The following is an 18110-nucleotide window of genomic DNA, read 5'->3' on the forward strand; positions in this document are numbered from 1 at the left end:
TTTTTGAAGCATAAATTTTAATGCTCTTAACTTGTTCGGTATCCCATTTGATAGATATTTCCAAGTACTTTCACAAATGTTTAATAAGTTTATGTTATAAAATGCATCATTTTCACGTAATTTAAGCTTGAATACTTAGATTTGGGTAGACGCCGAAAAATATGCATTAAATTACCTATAACTCACTTTTAGTTAATATAAAAAGGTTTTTTTAGTTAGTAGTTTATTTAATTTTTTATTAGCTTCAATTTTGGTAAGAGTAACTTTTTTGTAAAAACTTATAGTTTTTGAGTTATCTATGAAAAATCGGTTAAAAACATGCATTTTTCTTACGAAAAATTAAAATTTTTGATCTTTAATAACTCAAAAAGTTTTGATTTATTTTAATAACTTTATATAACAAATTTTGCTTAGAATTTATCCCCCTATCTAATTATGGGGTTATTTTTAATAAAATAATTTTCACCACGAGAAGGGGTGGCATCCACTCCCAGGCTAAAAGCGCAAGTTGGCACTATGTCACCTTTGTTTCTTGAGATATCCTCTAACCACTCACCAATTTTCATGCAAATCGATGGAGGTTGAACGAAATCGGAGGTAACAGTTCATATCCATCATCAGTGACTCCACTAAATACCCAACTTTAGTTGAAACAATAAAGTTTTAAGTTAGTTTTAGTAAAAATTAGTAACAAATAACGATTTCACTTATTTTGAAGTTTGCGAAGCAACAAATTAACTTTTTAATTTTCAAAAATCGGCATTTTGAAGCTTTTCCAATGTTCTAAAAAATCCAATTTCGTAATTTTCTGTTGACTAATTAGCTTTTTAATAAGGTGCAAAAAATCGAAAAAATCACGTGTTTTTGCACTTAATCGTTAATACTTAAAAATCGGACGCGAGCTCTGGGCAGGAAATAGGTAGAGTTTCATCCTATGATAAGTCTACAATAACTAAAAAGGTTATCAGCTACCTGGATATTAAATATTCCTGAAATTTTCAGTGTCCCGATTATGGTTTATTTCTTGCTTATTTTCCTGGAGTATTAAAAATAATAAATTTTTATCTTCAGAACTTTTAGTGTAAACTACAGTGTAACAAACGTTTCTGTATTGTCAACTGTAACTTATACGGATGTTTACATTTCACAGTATAACCACTACTCACGTTAAAAATTGCTGAACATTCATTTTGTAAAATGAGACATGAGAGAACAGTCACAAGAATTTTGTTTTGAAGATTATATTGTGTCTGTAGGATTTGTTTCAAATTCATGGGGGAAATGGGGAAAATTTTAAAACAAGAAATTTTTGTTTTGTTGGTATAAATGTGAAACATAATCCCCAATCACCCGTGCTGAGCTGCCCCCCCCCCACTTGCAAAAATTAAAAAACAAATAGCCCTGATTTATGAGCTATTTATGAGCTTTCATATTCCGCAAACTAAAAATTTTGAGCTCGTTCCACTGGGCAGGAATTTAATACTTTAATGGGTCAGCCCCCCCCCCCCCCCACTACTTAAAAATAGGAATATTGAATCGGTTTTGCGGCAGAATTACGAGCTATTTATGAGCTCTTGAAATTATATAGTTTCGATTTTTGAGCTCATCCCCTTCACCCCCAAACAACCCTTTAATTGATTTAACTTAAGAGAAAAATGCTGAGAAAACTTAAAATATATCGTATTACGGATATAACTCCTATAGCTTATATACTCTAAGAATAAACTATTAAATCACGTGCACTTCGATTATTGAGCTACAACCCCTTCGCAAGAAAACCACCCTATCTTCCCGACTTAAGAGAAAGTTGTACTTAAATGCATTAAATTAATTATTTGGCGACTACATATCATTTAATAATTTTTAAGCTTCCAAATTACGCGCATTTAGATCAGTAAATTGCAATTTATTTTGTATAGTGCAGTCACTGAAGGTAAAAATCAACGATTACCTTCAATTTCGGCGAACCTTCATCGATTTTCACGAAAATTGGTCAGTGGTTAGAGGATACCTCAAGAAACAAAGGTGACATGGTACCACCTTGCGCCTTTACCCTGAAGGTGGATACCGCCCCTTCTCGGGGATGAAATTTATTTTATAAAAAATAACTGCACAAATCTATAAAAGAACAAATTATAAGCAAAATTTATTATATAAAGTTATTAAAATAAGTCAACACTTTTTAAGTTATTAAAGATCAAAATTTTTAATTATTCGTGAAAAAAATGCATGTTTTGAAGCGGTTTTTCGTAAATCACTGAAAAACTGTAAGTTTTTACAAAAAAGTTAAGAGTAGCTTAATTCGTATAGCTTATATTCTAAGAATAAACTTTAAATCACGCGCCTTTCGATTATTGAGCTACAACCCCTTCGCAAGAAAACCATCCCATATTCCGGGCTTAAGAGAGAGTTGTACGTAAAATAATTTAAATTAATTATTTGGCGACTAGATATCGTTTAATAATTTATGAGCTCGCAAAATATACGCATCTCAATTACTGAATTGCCAGTTTCTTTCTATAGTGCAGTCACTGAAAGTAAAAATCAACTATGACCTTCAATTTCGGTAAATCTCCATTCATTTTCACGAAAATTGGTGAGCGGATTTTGATGCTATCAACTTTTTCTGGAGCTCATTTTTGATAGGTATTTCTAAGTACTTTGACAAGTATTTAGTACCTAAGTGTTATAAAATGCATCTCTTTCCCGTTATTTAAGCTTGAATCCTTAGATTTGAACAGTCGCAGAAAAAAATATACATTGAATTACCAATAACTTACTTTAAATTAACATTAAAGGGTTTTTCAAGTAAGTAATTTATTATATTATTTTGTAAAACTTACAGTTTTTGAGTTATTTATGAAAAATCGCTTTAAAGCATGCATTTTCTTTCACAAAAATTAAAATATTTGATCTTTAATAACTCAAAAAGTATTGATTTATTAATAACATTATATAACAAATTTTGCTTACAATTTGTCCCTCTCTCGATTTGTGGGGTTATTTTTAATTAAGTAATTTTCACCCCCGAGAAGGGGTGACATATACCCCAGGCTAATACCGCAAGTTGTTATTGTCAATTCGTGAAAATGAATGGAGATTTACCGAAATCGAAGGTCATAGTTGATTTTTACCTTCAGTGACTGCACTATAGAAAGAAAATGGCAATTCAATAATTGAAATGCGTATATTTTGCGAGCTCCTAAATTATTAAACGATATGTAGTCGCCAAATAATTAATTTAAATTATTTTAAGTACAACTCTCTCTTAAGCCGGGAATATGGGATGGTTTTCTTGCGAAGGGGTTCTAGCTCAATAATCGAAGTGCACGTGATTTAATAGTTTATTCTTAGAGTATATAAGCTATAGGAGTAATATCTGTAATACGATATATTTTAAGTTTTCTCAGCATTTTTCTCTTAAGTTAAATCAATTAAAGGGTTGTTTGGGGGTGAAGGGGATGAGCTCAAAAATCGAAACTATATAATTTCAAGAGCTCATAAATAGCTCGTAATTCTGCCGCAAAAACCGATTCAATATTCCTATTTTTAAGTTAGCCCCCCCCCCCACTAAAGTATTAAATTCCTGCTCAGTGGAACGAGCTCAAAATTTTTAGTTTGCGGAATATGAAAGCTCATAAATCAGGGCTATTTGTTTTTTGATTTTTGCAAGTGGGGGGGGGGGGGCAGATCAACACGGGTTCCCCAATCGTTTGTTTGTTTTTCGCACTTCTGTTTGTTTAATATATTAAGCAATAACTAATCTTATATACTTACCTAATTGTTCCTCTTCTACCTTTAAGGGGTCGAGGGATGGTGTGTTTAGCTTTTGATGAATTTTCTCCATTTTTATCTGTTTTTAGCCATTTGTGTTGCTTCTTTAGCCGAAATGACTACAAAGAAAAAGAATATAGTTCGAGAAGTCATACACTAAGATACATATTAAGAAGTTGAAAAAAGAGAAAGAAAAAAATGACTATAAATAAAAAATATATGAGGAATTGCAAATAATAGAGCTGGAAAGAGATCAATTGGGTATGGAAGAAAGATGGAAAGTACTAAAAGACACACTATATAAAACAGCAGAGAAAATTTGTGGAAAGAAGTCAATAAATAAATATCATAAGAGAACAGAATAGTGAAGTCAAGAAGTAAAGAAAATAATAAAGGAAAAGAAGCAAGCCTGAAAAAAATTGCCAAAATCGCCAAAGTGAGGCGACAAACTACCCCAGATAATTGAAATAATATTCGAGAATAATATTTCAATCAACTATGATAGCTATCGTCTACTCTAGACTAGCTCAATCTCCCAAGTTGTGAGTCCACCTTGTCCTAATCAAAAACATGAACAATGAAAATCCAGAATGGAGCAAATAAAACAATAGTATCAAGGTTTTTTGAAGGTTTGTTAAGTACGCCAATGCCCATCTTTGGTTGAAACACTAAAGTTCTAAGGTAGTTTTAATAAAAGTTATTAACAAATAACGGTTTTCACTTATTTTGAAGTTTGCGTAGCAACAAATTAACTTTTTAACTTTAAAAAATCAGCATGTCAAAATCAAATGTTCTAAAAAACTGAATTTTGTAATTTTTTGTCAACTATTTAGCTTTTGAATGGAGTGCAAAAAATCGAAAAAATCTCGATTTTTGCACTAAATTGTTAATAATTAAAAAACGGACGCGAACTCTAGGCAGGAAACAGGTAGGTTTTCTTCCTATAAACCGATGCCGCACTGCAGGATGCTAGATGGTGGCTTGGAGGGTGGATTTTAAAGGTGGATGGTGGAGGGTCGCTGCATCCTGGACGCAGTGAAAGAGTGAAATGAAGTCAGAAGTCAGTATCCAACTGACTGCTGAGGAATCGTTTGTTTCATTTGTTACGTTACATTTGGTTTGTTTTTTAGCTTATCGTCATATTAGAGGTAAAACTCACTCACTAAACTTTTCAGAAAGTGGAGAAAAATCGACTTAAAGTCAAAAATTGTTTTTTAAATTCACCTGACTTGAATATTGGATTTTTTTAATGCAACTGCAAAGAATAAATAAAACAGATATTTTAAGCCATGTTTCGTCACAAAGTGGATCTTCTGGCTCCCAAATTGCCCTCCTTTTATACACAGCACTTATTACGCTTTCATCCATAGCGAGGCTACCCGGATGGATTATCAAACACGACTGATATGGGTGGATAGACGCCTGGCGGACCACCGGGTGGGTAGATGGTAGTGGGAGGCCACTGCGGCTACCGTCGTTGTATTATTCGTGGTATAAGTATCTCGATGGTCGCCAGGTGGGTATCTACCATCCACCATCCTAGCAAACTTCCTGCACTGCGGCATCGGCCATAATAGGTCTACAATAACTAAAAAAGTAGTCAGCTCCCTGGATCTTTGAGTGTCCCGAGAAAATTCTTATTACTCTGGACTAGTTGTCGTTTGCCTGGCTGGGTCAGTGTCACGAGAAAAATCTTAGTTTCCTGGACTAAATATTTATTTTAATAATATGTATATCCAACAATGCAACAATACCAAGAATACTGTCTATGTTCACAATTTCATTGATAGGCATTGTCGGAAGAGCATGTTATCTTTATTTCTATTCTATTTAACGGATGCAAAGATATATTTTACCCCACTTCCCGACCCCGACTTTGTTTGAAACATTCAAATCAGCGTTTATTGCATATACGTACGTATAGTTATATATCACTATATCAGTACAGTACAGTCAAGTAAGTACTTACTTGCAAGTCAGTAAATAATATCCTACGTACTACGTACAAAAATTCAGTATTTCAGTATCATAATCATAGAAGTAATCCATAGATTAAACTTCATAAGTGCCGCGAAAAATAGATAATTTATATATGATATACAGTAACAAAAACAAATAAAATTAGTTGTTGAGTTGGTTGTGGTTGGAGTTGCGTGTGGAATAAAGTTAATACCGAAAAGTAAGTACATGAAGCTTTAACAATAAATTATACAAGAAAAATATTAACAGTATCCCAAATAGTCACTGAAACTGAATTAATTTCTTCTTTTTCTTTTTGTTTAGATGATTCTGTCGTGTTTTTATTGTGCTCCAGAAAGTTGCCGTTTTATCATTTTCGTGGTCTTCCCAATGATAGTCTTCCTATTAAGAAACCATCTCTCGCCGTACTTACGTTCTATTTACTTTGTTGTCATTTAGCTTATTTTGTCGTTCCATTCTACTCTTCTGTTTCTTACCCAGTTAATAATGTTCACCACCTTACATCCCCATCTTTTATCTGTACTTCTAGCTCTGTCCCTCTTCTTCTTGTTCTTTCTCATAATCCTTACTCTCTTCCTGGCGCCGGATGTAGGGTTCCGCCTCTTATCCATTTCTTACATATGGGCCATTCCACGAACATACGCCTGTTTTGGATTACTTCGACAACGAATATTTTACTGTGCAACATAAGAAGAACGAAAGTAAATTGCAAATTACATTGTTGTTTATTGGAATAATTATTAGTGCCATTTACTTTCGTACTTCTTATGTTGCGCAGTAAAATATTCGTTGTCGAAGTAATCCAAAACAGGCGTATGTTCGTGGAATGACCCATACATTTCTATTGGTGGCTAGGTTCTTCATGTTCCTTATAATTAGGCTTACCATGCATAATTACTAAGAGCCAAACCGGGACGCAGAAGAGAAAGAGGATCATTTTCGTTTTGCTTTTCCCTTAATTTGCTCCTATCTCTTTTATTGTATGGGCACGTGGATATTATTCATTATTTTTATTAATATTTATTCCCCATTTTTTATTTTTGTTGTTATTCTATCCACCCCAGGAGCTTTTCTATATATTAACGTCTTTATTGTTTCTCCTAATTCTTCTTTTTTTACTGGTTTCTGTGTTAGTTTAGAATATAGATTATTTTGTTCTTCATTAATGTCTTCTTGTTTATCTCTGCTGTTAATAGCAAACAGTTGTTTCCATCTTTTAACTATTTGTTTTATTTTTTTTTGTGCTCTGATCGTCTTCGGGGTCTGTAGAAGAGCTTTTGGTTACCTTTGCTATCTTCTTCCATTTTCTCCGATTTTTTCCCAATTATCTCTCTTTGCTGCTGTTACTAATATATTTTACCCTTTTTCTTGTTAAAAGAATAAAAATAAAGAATATTACTTTTATGTATTAGTGTCAAACAAATTGCGTAGTAGACCCATATATAAGAAGAATTTGATTATTCATGATAAAAAGTTTATAAAAATAAAATGCTAACTTGATAGAATATTTCCAGGAAGTACATAGTTAGTACATGTCGTTTTTATACATTATAGTGTTTTTATAATAAAAAATTTTTAAGTTTGAGATATGCGTTTTAATAGAATTGATAAAAATAGATATTGATAAACAATTAATCAACATTAAATTCTTTCGATAGATAGTCCAATGAGTTTTTTATGCTGTTGCATTGACTTAAAAATAACTTAAAATAACTACGAGTAATAACAACTAGAGTTTTAAAGTAGGTAAAACAAATTTTTTAAATTATGAAATGCATAACGACTTTCGTAATAAAACTTTAGACCTGAACATTTAGCAAAAAATAAATCCATTTTTAAATACAGCACCTAGAGTAGAGCTCCATTTTCCCGGCCCCTTTTGATTTCCCGGGAGTCGAGAGTTGGTAATTTGGATTTCCCGGGAATTCCTAGGAATCGGGAAATTTAAAAATGAAAAGTTTTTGTTCTAATTTTGCAATGCAATTACATAGTATAAAAAATTTATGTACAAATTAATAATGTTTAGAAAAATTCAAAAATGTAAAAGAAAATTAAAAATTTTAAAGAAAATTATAAAAATAGAAAAATTACAAATTCTGTAATCTGAATTTTCGTTGTTTTTATTATTGAAATATGTTTAAAAGAACATAAATTGTCGACTGTTTGATCTTTCAGGCTGGCTCTTCTTTTGTACAGAAATTTGCTGAAGTTGAAAACGCACTTTCTGTTGATTATAAAGCATAAAATAATCATGCAAAGTTTTAGCTTTCCAGAGATCCTAAAACCTCTTAAATCGAGAAAAAAAGAATTTTTAGGTTTTATTTTATTGTGAGCGCAATTTTACTTTAAAAAATCTGAAAAAATTCAAGAGGTTGTATCTTTTGAATACAAAACAACCAGATTTTTTTCAGATTTTTGTAATAAAAAATGAGCTCAGGAAAATTTTTTGAAATTTTCAAAAAAATTTTAGGTTGTGATAATATCGTCGCCTTAGTACTATGTAACTTGATAACTCCAAAATTGACGTTTTTGAGATAACTAATTCACAAGATGTATTTTATTTGCCTCTATATTGTGTAAAAACTTGATAATTCGCTCCAAACGGGTTAAGTATTTATTTATGATTGACGAAAGTTGATTTACTAAAATGCCCCTAATATTCAGTGCTAAAACTTGACAAGATAAGTTATCAAGCTATTCTTTAATCGAAATAATCGTGAATACGACATACACTGAATGTTATTAGCTAACTCTAGTTATCTAGTTATAGCACGTGTTTTTCTGAAACCATTGAGCTTACCACATAATTGCTATCTGTTTATTCGGTTCATGTTAATGCAAAAATTCGAGAATTGTTAGCAGATTTGGCAACCTCCATGGCAGAGAGCTAATTTTCACGAAAATAATGTTTAAGCTATTAGTTTTGTTAAAAAGTTCACTTAGATGCAACTTGGCACGACATGCGACATTACCAAATGTTAACATTATGGTAGTGCTAAAAGTTAATAACTTATATTTTTCATGTTATTTTCCATATTGGAAAACAAATTTGCACCGTATTCGTAAATAGACCAGTAGCCAAAAAGTTAAGGAACAGTATTTTAGAGCTGCATAGTGAATTCCGTATTTACCAACATCACGGTAGCAGCACAAATATCTTTAAAATCTTTAAACCCGTTTATCTCAAAACTACTAATTTCGAGTTAAGTTATAGTATTAAGGCGACGATATGATTTGGCCAACTTTTAAATAGTATTTTTTGTGTACTTTTTGCCGTTCTTTTGAATGGCAGAGGCAGAATTTTTAATATCTGAGCGGAAAGAACGAAAAAATCGAAAAAACCGTTTTTGGCCAATTTTAGAATTTAGGATCCGGACTACAACAATTGAAAAAAACTAAAAGTGTGAATTTTGTTATAAAATTTGGTATGTGGGGTTATAATAATATTTGGAACAACTTTTCCAAATAACTTTCCGATATCTCTAACGAGAAGCAAATCGAATCGCGTATCGAAAATTCACCCTGTTTGTGGATTCGCAGTAGGCCGCGTTTAAAATTTAAGATTCAGTTGACTATTTTAAAAATTGTGAACCATCACCCTGTATGACTGTGCAAAATTTCAAATCTGTATAGAGGGTGTTTCATTAATAATTGTCCATATAGTAACTGGAGAAACCTTAGTACAAAATACGAAGATTTGACCTAAAACACTTAAATAAAATGTGGTTCCTTACTGAGTTACAGGGTGTTTTATCTAAAAATTTAAAAATTATTTTTGCTCAGCATTTTTAAACTATTCGACGTATCCTTTTCATACTTGGTAGAAAGTATAGAACTTATACAAACTACTAAATTATGTTAAACAAACGTTTCTGTCTATTACCAGAGGCGTACGACGGGGGAAAATGAATGGTTGACCCTTTCCAAATTCTACGCCACTGGCGGAATTTCTATTTTACTTCAATTTTTGGATTCTCCAATACTTTCTATAAAAATAATATACTCTTCATTCGTAACGATAAAGTCATTCGTTTTCGAGATCTTTGAAGTTAAAAATGAAACGACACGGTTATTTTGATTAATGTATTGTGTCGCTTCATTTTTAATTTCAAATATCTCGAAAACTAATCATTTTATCATTACGAATGAAGAGTATATTATTTACATAAAAAGTATTGAAAAATCAAAAAATTACACTAAAATAGTAATTTCGTCAGTGGCGTAGAATTTGGGAAGGGTCAGCCAGCCACTATCCCCTGTCGTACGCCTCTGGTAGTAACTAGAAACGTTTACTTATCTTAATTTAGTAGGGTGTACAGTACCTACACTTTCTGCCAAGTATGATAAGGATATGCCAAATAGTTTTAAAGTACTGGGTACAAATAATTTTTAATTTTTAATCATATGAATCATAGCATAAATTATTATTCAAAATAACCGTGCCGTTTCATATTTAACTTCAAATATCTCGAAAACTAATGACTTTATCGTTACCAATGAGGAGTATATTATTTACGTAAAAAGTATTGGAGAATCTAAAAATGGCACTAAAATAGTAATTCCTCCAGTGGCGTAGAATTTGAGAAGGGTCAACCATTCACTATCCACTGTCGTACGCCTCTGGTAGTAGCTAGAAACGTCTGTTTATTATAATTTAGTAGAGTGTACAGTAGTCGCACTTTCTGCCAAGTATGAAAAGAATACGTCGCATAGTTTTAAAATGCTGAGCAAAAATAGTTTTTAAATTTTTAGATAAAACACCCTTTAACTCAGTAAGGAACCACATTTTATTTAAGTGTTTTAGGTTAAATCTTCGTATTTTGTGCTAAGGTTTCTCTAGTTACTATATGGACAATTATTAATGAAACACCCTGTATATTTTAATAGCCGAAACATATGGGTGTCTTCATCTTAAATGCGACACACTGTATCTTATCAATTTGATAATGTATTGCAATTAATATAGTCGTATTTTTTATAGATTCAGAATTACAATTAGTTCAGAGAAATAGGGAAAAAATATCCTGTTGGTGACACAACCCCCTCCAGGCCGAAACCAAATTTTTTGAGTAGTATGGACATCTATATTAATAACTTATATGTTTCCTGCAGCCGATTTTGATGATATACATAGTTATAAACAAATGAAGATCAAAGAACGGTAAATTTTCGCTTTTTTGGTCTATAACCAAAAAGTTAAGTATAAGTATTTTAAACAAATTTGAGAGTGAGAAACTCATAAATCGTATAAAAAAACTTCAATATGACGTTCGCTGAATATGTCTATCCTTATTGGTTGCTTAGAAAATTGCAAAATAAATCATAAATTTGGAGTTTTTATAAATATCCATAAATTATGTAAAAATTAACTTAGAACGTTCTTATTACACGAAATGCTGAGAATTCTGGTGCTTAAGTCATACCCCAAATTTCAAAGCAATTGGTTAAATAGTTTAAAAGGTGTTTAATTTGTTTATCCCAAATTAATTTTTTTTGCAACGCTATAAGTCAGAAAATAATGAAGTTACACTAATACTTTGGATAGTTTATGAAAGAAGAAGATTTACACTATTAATTTAATTAAAAACAAATGACAAAAAATAATTCTAAATACTGCAAAATTATTTTGCACAAACATATGAATTAAAAAAAGGTGGGGCTAACTTCGTCCCTAATTGTCCTAGGACAATTGTTTTTCTTTCTAAATGTGTATAAAAATTAAGTCTTTCCAAATATGAAAAAATAATTTTTCTACGAGTAACGGTTAAAAAGTTATTCTAATTGTTTATAAGTAAGCAAAAAATCGACGTGTTTTTGCATAATAATTTTACACCGTTTAAAATTACTTTTTGTCATTTTTTTTTTAATTAAGTCAATAGTATAAATGTTCTTCCATAAACTGTCAGAAGTCTTACTGTAACCTCATAATTTTCTGACTTATAGTGTTGCAAAAAAAATGAATTTGGGATAAACAAATTAAATAACTTTTAAACTATTAAACCAATTGCTTTGAAATTTAAAATATAATTTAAGCACCAGAAGTCTCAACAATTCGTGTAATAAAAAGGTTCTAAGTTAATTTTTACATAAGTTATGAATATTTATAAAAACTCAAAATTTATGATTTATTTTGCAATTTTCTAAGCAACCAATAAGGATAGACATATTCAGCGAACGCCATATTGAAATTTTTTAGACGATTTATGAGTTTATTACTCTCAAATTTGTTTAAAATGCTTAACTTCTTGGTTATAGACGAAAAAAGCGAAAATTTACCGTTTTTTGATCTTCATTTGTTTATAACTATGTATATCATCAAAATCGGCTGCAGGAAACATATAGGTTATTATTATAGATGTCCATTCATACTACTCAAAAAATTTGGTTTCGGCCTGAAGGGGGATGTGTCACGAGAAAAATCTTATTTCTCTGGACTAAATCAAAATACTGACTAATTCACTAATTTTATCATAAAAAGTTTAAATTGATTTCATTGAAGTATTGAACCAATTAATGCGTATTAAAATAATAGTATTATAATAGTGAGTTTTATGTATAGAAACCCTCAAGTATCTCGGAAACGGCTTGCACGATTTTGATAGGTTTTGGTGGGTGGGGAATATATTATATTTATATTTTTATAGAACGCAACTCATAAATATTGGCAATATCATTTTAAAGTCTTCTACTTTAAAATGTATAATATATGTCTGAATTGCCGATATAAATGAGTCAGATTAAATAAATTATTAGAAGAATTGTTTTACTAAGCAACATTTTTGTTTAATCCATTAATATTTTTTGTATTTTGACAACGACACCGGATTTGGGCGTCGAAACGTTAATAAAATCATTTTTTTAGTAAAATTGTGGCTTATTTCCCATCAAAACTAGTTTGTTGGGTAGGGGTTTTCTAATGCAGCCGATATTACAGTGATAATTAGATTGTTAGATTTTCCGTTTTTTTTTTTACATCTAATGAACTTTCTTATTTCAAATAGAACACTCTGTATATTTTTTGCGTTTCAAAGTTCTTAAGATATACTGATTATTTTTCATGTTATATTCCATATACCTAAATGCCGTAGTTTCGGAGTTATTGCTACATTTATTAAAAAAAAATTAAACAAATTATAAAAATCAATTTTTGCGGACCGTTTAGACATTATTTTACGTTCTTTGGATCATTGGGAACAAAAAAGGTCTGTTGTAATTTATCTCTAAAGTTAATCGTTTTCGAGTTAAAAACAATTTAAAACTGAAAAAAAATCGAATAAAGACGATTTTCAAGGTTTAAATACACAAATAAAAAATATTATTTTTGAAACTGCGGAGTACGCAAATTCAAGCTAAACCCTTCTTCCAGGGGCTAGCTATAAAAAAAAATTTTGGCACGTTTTATTCCAAAAAAATAGCATTTAATAAATGTTAATGAAGCGCATAAGAGAAGACGGGCGATCGGGATGCATTAACAACTAAAAAACAATATTTTAGAATAAAACCAGCTCAAATTACTTTCTGTTAACTGCTAAATAAATAAGGCTTAATTTCTGTACTTCGCAGTTTCAAAAATAATATTTTTGATTTTGTTTTTTAACCTTGAAAATCATCATTATTCGATTTCTTTTCAGTTGTAAATTATTTATAACTCGAAAACGATTAATTTTAGAGAAACATTACAAGAGAACTTTTTTGTCCCCGATGGTCCAAAGAACCTAAAATAATGTCTACCCGGGCCGAAAAAATTGATTTTTATAATTTGTTTAAAAAGTTAAATGTAGTCTTCAGATATAGGGAATATAACATGGAAAATAATAACTATTTCTTAAGGACTTCAAAACGCAAAAAATATACAGGGTTGTTCCATTTGAAATAAGAAAATATAAAAATCTATAAAAATCGTGCAAGCCGTTTCCGATATAATTGAGGGTTTCCATACATAAAACTCACTCTGTATATTATATTATTACACATTAATTGGTTCAATACTTCAATACAATCAATTTGAAATTTTTATGATAAAATTAGTGTAGTCAGTATTTTGATTGTATATTTTGAATATATAAAAAATACTACTTTAGTTGCAATAAATTATCAAATTGATAAGATACAGTGTGCAGGCGCGGATACAGGGGGGTCAACAGGTCCATGGACCCCCCTATTGTATTTAGTCTATAAGTATTTTTTTTTATTATTTATTATTTTTTTCTCCTAACTCTAAATTTTAAGCCATCAGTACAACACTAAATTACACGACAACCGCTTCCAAAGAATTGAAAGAAGCCATAAAATCTAATAAAACACCCTTCTCTGAAAAATAATCTGCAGGCGCATTTGTTTGGGTACCGGTGGAACCATAAACAACGAAAATATTTTTCTCAATTCAAAGAATAACAAAATGATATTTTAAAATGAAAATACATTACACTGGGTATAAACCTCATCTCATGAAAAATCACGTTTCCAATTTGCGATACAATAAAGATATAAAAATTTGTATTTTACTAGATAATCCATGCGTACCTACCCATTGATGGTAGAAAGGTTAATCTTTATGGTAAAGAACGACCAGTGAGATTAATAGTCGTGAATTGTCTATCAATCCTTTTGATACCGTAGGTATCTGGGATTATATAGTGCATTTTATCCTTAAAGTAAGTGTGAGTCGTATGGCTAAATCTGGAAATATAATATTTGAAATTTGAGGTAAGTCTGCCCCCCCCCCCCTATTATGAATTTATAGATCCGCGCCTGACAGTGTGTCGTATTAAGATGAAGACACCCCTATGTTTCGGCTATCAAAATATATACAGATTTGAAATTTTGCACAGTCATACAGGGTGATGTTTCACAATTTTTAAAATAGTCAACTGAACTTATTTTAAACGCGGCCTACAGGCCGAAAACAGGGTAAATCCACAAAGAGGGTGAATTTTCGATATGCAATTCGATTTGCTTCGCGTTACAGATATCGAAAAAAGTTATTTGGAAAAGTTGTTCCAAATATTATTATAACCCCACATACCAAATTTTATGACAAAATTCACACTTTTAGTTTTTTTCAATTGTTGTAGTCAGGATCCTAAATCCTAAAATTGGCTGTCCCCGAGATGCATCTCGCGACAGCCAAAAACGGTTTTTTCGATTTTTTCGTTCTTTCCTCTCAGATATTAAAAATTCTGCCTCTGTCATTCAAAAGAACGGCAAAAAGTACACAAAAAAATACTATTTAAAAGTTGGCCAAATCATATTATCATAACCTAAAAAAATTTTGAAAATTTCAAAAATTTTTCCTGGGCACATTTGTTATTACAAAAATCTGAAAAAAATCAGGTTGTTTTATATTCAAAAGATACAACCTTTTGAATTTTTTCAGATTTTTGAAAGTAAAATTGCGCTCACATAAAAATAAAACCTAAAAATTCTTCTTTTCTCGATTTAAGAGGTTTTAGGATCTGAGGAAAGCTAAAAATTTTCATGAGAGCATATTTTATATCTTTTATCGAAAACATAAGTAGCGGGGCTGATCGGTGCGGGGGCATTTTTGGCCATCTTATCCCGCTATAGCCTTTCCTATGTACTAATTCTTCAAAAACATAATTTTAATTCAAAATAAATATTTATGATATAATTCTGGATGCTTCAAAATGAATCGGACCGTCGCATAAACAAAAGAATGTGTATGCTGACGGATGTGATACATTCTGATTTTACCCCAAAATTGGAAGGTTTAACCCGGGAGCGGTTAAAAAATCTAACATTTTATCCTCTTCCGTGATAACTTAAAGAAAAATTTTGTAACATAACTTTTCACTCGTAAGTGCCTCGAGGAAGATTTGTAGTAATGCGTGGGAATTTTTTTTAAGTTTTTTTTTATTTTTTTGTGAAATTTACGGCTTTGGCGAGAACCAATTAGCTTTAAAATTGTTAGAAATAGATATTTTTAACGTAACAAGTCAATAAAAATATTATACAATAGAAATTTCTTTTTAATTCGCATTTAAATTCGTATTCTGAAATTTTTTCTCTACGCGCGACTACTTACGTGACAGAAATGAGCGCGACTGCTCCCGGGTTAAAATATAATTGAAAAATAAATATTTTAAGTGGAATGATTTAAAATGATTATTAAGCAGAGATAATAAATGTATCAGAATCATTTATTCGTTGTGAGTTAGTAATATCTCCTCTCAAAATTTAAAATAAAATATTTTAAAATCCCGGAAAATCTGTAAAAATTCCCGGGAATTGGGATTTCCATTTCTTACTGATTTCCCGGGAAATATGTCCCGGGAATGCAGCTCTAACCTAGAGCACCAACTTTTTGCATTGTGTTCAGGATGATATCGGGAAAAGTCTACTATAGAAAAATGGGTGGAAATGCATAGTTGTGTTTTAAAGTGCATAGAGTACATATGTACGTCCAAACGTGCATAAACAGGTCCAAAATAAGTGCATTAAGGGCCAGATTTTTTTACTCGGGGATTTTTGGGGTCGCTGAAGACGAATACGTCATCACAACCGACCCCGCGGTGCACCTGGTGCCCAAAAACCCTCCAAATTCCAGAAGATAACATGCCTTAGCAGTGACCCTGTGAACCATGTAGTCTGGGGGTCGGTTATGATGATGTATTCGTATTCAACGACCCCAAAAACTGTCTAGTAATCTATTCGCATGCAATAAATGTGGAAAACTTTAAATACTCCAGAAGATGACGTGCCTTAGCAGTGACCGTGTGCACCATGGTCGGTTCTGATGGCGTATTCGTGTTTTATCATCATCATGGCTTATTCACTCCTGGCGGAGTGTTTGCCGCCCTTTTGAGTTCTCTGATTCATTTATTGCGGAGAATCAGTCCGCTGTTGTCTTTTATTATTATAGCAGCGTGTGTGACTTGGCCCTGTCTACAATTTTCCTCCATTCTTTCCGGTCCTTACAGCGCTCCATCCAATTGTAGATTCTCAGCTTCTTTATGTCTCCTAAGACTTGATCTCTCCCATCTTGTTTTGGGTCTTCCCTTTGGTCTCTTTGTTGTTGGTCTCCAGCCAGTTATTCGCTTTAGCGTAGAGTCTGGGTTAGCTCTTTCTGTGTGTCCCAGCCACCTGAGCCTTTGAGCCTTCACGAACTTGATTATGTCTTCACCCTGGATGACTTCTTTAATTTCTTCATTGGTTAATCTTCTAAATTCGCCTATATGTACTTATCCTCACCGGTCCCATTATTCGTCGAATTATCTTTCTTTCTAAGATTTCTAACCTCAATTCATCTTTTTGTATTAGGCACATCGCCTCTGCACCATAGGTGATCACTGGCATGATTGCAGTCTTGTAAATTTTTAATTTGGTGGTCTTACTATGTGCTTTTCTTTCAAGAATTTTTGGTAGTTCCAGTAGGTTTTATTACCCAGTAGGATGCGTTCATTTATTTCATCCGTTCTATCATTTCTGTCATTCACTATCACTCCCAAGTATTTGAAACGGTGTACTCTTTCAAATGTATATGCACCAAGCCTAATTTCTTTCTCGATGTTCGTATTCTCTCTTGAGCACTTGAGGTATTTCGTTTTGCTTTGGTTTATTACTACCCCTTTCTTCTTTGCTTCTTTATCTAGCATTAATATTATATTCTGCATGGTTTTTAAATCTCTAGTAACCAGTGCAATATTGTATGCATACGCTATCAGTTGGGTTGAAGATTCGATAATAGTTACCATAATTTTGGCTGCTCTTACTGCCCCCTCTATGACAATGTTAAATAATGTTGTTGACAGGGAATCATCCTGTCTGACACCTACCTCCATTTGTACTTCATCTAACGGGCCTTCCCTTGTTAAGATTCGTGGCTTGGATTCCTTCATTGTCATTTTCGTGAGACTTACTAGTTTTTCTTGAATGCCTAGTTGCTTCATATCATTAATTAGATCCTCCCTTTTACACTGTCAAAGGCTTGCTTGTAGTCAATAAACAGTAGTACCTATATGTAGATCTATTATTCCGTGCTCGTAACTTTTTTCGACGATTTGCGTTACAATGTGTATTGCATCTATTGTTGACTTACCTTCTCTGAATCAATGTTGCTATTCACCTATTTTTGTTTTCGTTTCTTTTTCTATTCTTTGCCTGATCAAATTAGTTAATATTATTCGTGTCATAGTTTTATATTATTACAGTATTCGTGTTTAGTTATCCCAAAAACCCCTCGTGTAATCTGTTTACATAAATATAGTGCAGAAATCCCACGAAACTCCAGAGGATGACGCGACCCTAGTCACCAGGTGTTCGGATGTCGGTTCTGATGATCTATTCGTTTTCAGCCACCCCAAAAACCGCCCGAGTAATCTATTTGCATCAACTTA

General features: G+C 31.9%; 1 protein-coding gene across 1 annotated transcript in view; it reads left to right on the plus strand.

The window, feature by feature from the left end:
* Nucleotides 1-5639: 5639 nt before the first annotated feature.
* Nucleotides 5640-18110, plus strand: part of LOC114329386 (brain protein I3) — an 85140-nt gene continuing 72669 nt past the window's right edge. Inside the window, exon 1 of the mRNA XM_028278469.2 lies at nucleotides 5640-5953. The gene's annotated coding sequence lies outside the window, so the exon portion shown is untranslated. The remainder of the gene's footprint in view (nucleotides 5954-18110) is intronic.

This window comes from Diabrotica virgifera, chromosome 9, assembly GCF_917563875.1.
Source record: "Diabrotica virgifera virgifera chromosome 9, PGI_DIABVI_V3a".
Classification (NCBI taxonomy): Eukaryota; Metazoa; Arthropoda; class Insecta; order Coleoptera; family Chrysomelidae; genus Diabrotica; species Diabrotica virgifera.